The sequence below is a fragment of the Myotis davidii genome, unplaced genomic scaffold (genome assembly GCF_000327345.1).
Source record: "Myotis davidii unplaced genomic scaffold, ASM32734v1 scaffold1695, whole genome shotgun sequence".
In the NCBI taxonomy this organism is placed as follows: Eukaryota; Metazoa; Chordata; class Mammalia; order Chiroptera; family Vespertilionidae; genus Myotis; species Myotis davidii.
Window position 1 is genome coordinate 155,172 of NW_006286298.1, and position 3,108 is coordinate 158,279.

The window sequence follows — 3,108 nt, forward strand, 5'->3', positions numbered from 1 at the left end:
CACCCCTCACCCCCCTGCCTGCTCATTGTTCCTTACTGCTGCCGCAGAGGTGGGAGAGGCTCCCACCACTGCCACTGCGCTCACCAGCTGCCTGGCTTCTGGCTGAGCGGCACTCCCCCTGTGGGAGCGCACTGACCACCAGGGAGCAGCTCCTGTGTTGAGTGTCTGCCCCCTGGTGGTCAGTGCCCATCATAGCAACTGGTTGTTCTGCCATTTGGTCGATTTGCATATTTGGTTTTTATTATATAGGATCCTAAGGTAGCCACTAAAAAAATGGAACAATATCACTAATATCAGGGAAATGCAAGTCAAAACCACAATGAGGAATCACCTCACACCTGTTAGAATGGTCATGATTTTTCTAAAAAGCAAAAAATAAAAAGTGTTGGTGAGGATGCAGAGAATTAGAACCCTGTGCACTGTTGGAAGATAAAATGGTGCAGCCACTATGAAAACGGTATGGAAGTTCCTAAAAAAATAAAAGTAGAAAAATTAAAAGTTATAATTTTGCAACCTGACTTCTGGGTATTTATGCAAAAGAACTGAAATCAGGATCTTGCAGAGATATTTGCCCATCCATGTTTATTGCAGCATTATTCACAATAGCCAACCTGAATGGTCATCGAGGGATGAATGAGTCAAGAAAAGGTGGGCTGCTCTGCCTGTGCAGCAGCAACTCTCAGTGCTTCACCAATAAACTCTCTCTCACTTTAAACTCTTTTTGTTGTTGTTAATCCTCACCTGAACCCTACAACTTAAAGAATTAGAAAGAGGAAGACAAGAAAAGCCCAGAGTAAGAAGAAGGAGGGAAATAATAAAGATATAAATGACATAGAGACTAAACAAACAAAGAAACAAACAAAACAATACAAAAGAGGACAAGAGGATATATTTTTTTCATTTATTTTTAGAAAGAGTGGAAGGGAGAGAGGGAGGGAGAGAGGAAGAGGAAGAGAGAGAGACAGAAAGAGAGAGAGAGTCATCGAAGTGTGAGAGACACATCAATTGGTTGCTTCCTACACGAGCCCCAACTGGAATGGGGAATGAACCTGCACCCAAGTATGTGCCTTTGACAGGGAATAGAACCTGCGACTCTGGTGCCTGGGGCAATGCTCTAACCATTGATCCACAGCAGCCAGGGCTCTTTTAAAAAAATATTTTTTATTGATTTTTAGAGAGAGAGAAAAGGAGAGAGAGAGAGAGAGAGAGAGAGAGGGAGAGAGAGAGAGAGAGAAAAATATCTATGTGGGCAAAACATCAATTGTTTGCCTCCTGCACATCCCCCATCAGGGACTGAGCTGAAACTCAAGCAGCATGTATCCTGACCAGGAATCAAACTTGCAACCTTTTGGTGCATGGAACCACACCGAACTAACTGAGCTATATCGGCTGAGGCTCACGTTAAACTCCTAAACAAGAAAAAAAAAGAAAATGTGGTATATTATTCAGCCATAAAAAGAAAAAAATTCTGTTACATGCTACAGCATGGGTGAGCTTTGAGGACATATGCTAAGTGAAATAAGCCAGTGACAAAAGAATAAATACTGCATGATTCCACTATATGAGATATCTAAAGTAGTCAAATTCATAGAAACAAAAATTAGAATGTTGATTGCTGAGGGCTGGGAGAGAAGAAAATGGGGAAGTTGCTGCTATTCAATGGTTATAGAGTTTCAGTTATGCAAGATGAAAAGGTTCTAGAGATATGCTGTACAACACTGCTGATAGCTAGTAATACTGTACTGTACACTTAAAATTGTTGAGAGTAGATCTTGTGTTTTTTCTATAATAAAATATTGGAACTAATTAATAAGTTTAGCAAAGTTGCAGGATATAAGGTCAATATGCAAAATTCCATTAAAATATCACTTGCAATGAACAATCTAAAAGGAAATTAAGAAAACAATTCAGCCCTAACCGGTTTGGCTCAGTGGATAGAGCGTCAGCCTGCAGACTCAAGGGTCCCAGGTTTGATTCCGGTCAAGGGCATGTCCTTGGTTGCAGGCACATCCCCACTAGGGGGTGTGCAGGAGGCAGCTGATCATTGTTTCTCTCCCATCAATGTTTCTAACTCTCTATCCCTCTCCTTTCCTCTCTGTAAAAAATCAATAAAATATATTTAAAAAAATAAAAATCATCATTCTGCAAAAAAAAAACAAAAGAAAGAAAACAATTCAGCCCTCGCTGGTTTGTCTCAGTGACAGAGCATCAGCCTGTGGACTGAAAGGTCCCGGGTTCGATTCCAGTCAAGGGCACATGCCTGGGCTATGGCTCGATCCCCAGTAGGGGGCATGCAGGAGGCAGCCAATCAATGATTCTCTCTCATCATTGATGTTTCTATCTCTCTCTCCATCTCCCTTCCTCTCTCTAAAAATCAATAAAAAAGAAAACAATTCAATTTATAATAGCATTGAAAAGAATGAAACACTTAAGAGTAAATTTAACAAAAGATGTACAAAACATATACTCTGCAAACTTCAAATTATTGTTAAAAAGGCTCTAAATAGGAGGAGCAACAAGGAACCATGGCAGTTATGGTTGCTGTTTTCTTACTAGGGAGGGAAAAGTTGACGCACTTCCTAATGTTGCTATTTGCTTACCAGCCCCCGGAACGCATGTGGAGTTGTTCACAAGATGGGCAGGTAACTGGCAATGAGGACCTACCCATCCCAATGGAAAATCCTTATCAGGAGCCTCTTTAAAAAATGTATCTTGTGTAGAAAACATGTAGGTTTTAAGAATGTACAGCTTTTGTCCCAGCTTCTCTCTCCATTTTCTGGATGCTTTCATGGTGGGCACGTTACAGGTCTTTGTGGGAAGAAATAAAAAGAAGTTACAAAATGAGTAAGAGAGTTCAAATGATACGATTTATGCCAGTTACATGCAAGGTTCCTGCATATCTCAAAGATATGGGAGTAAATTATATAACGTTATCAATGAACATATCCTATATAATAAAAGGCTAATATGCAAATCGACCAAACAGTGGAACGGTCGGTCGCTATAATGCACGCTGACCACCAGGGGGCAGACATTCAACTCAGGAGCTGCCCCCTGGTGGTCAGTGTGCTCCCACAGGGGAAGTGCTGCTCAGCCAGAAGCCGGTCT

General features: G+C 41.2%; 1 pseudogene; it reads left to right on the forward strand.

The window, feature by feature from the left end:
• The first annotated feature begins 2,525 nt into the window (after positions 1-2,525).
• LOC107182131 lies at positions 2,526-2,848 on the forward strand (annotated as a pseudogene).
• The last annotated feature ends 260 nt before the right edge of the window (positions 2,849-3,108 follow it).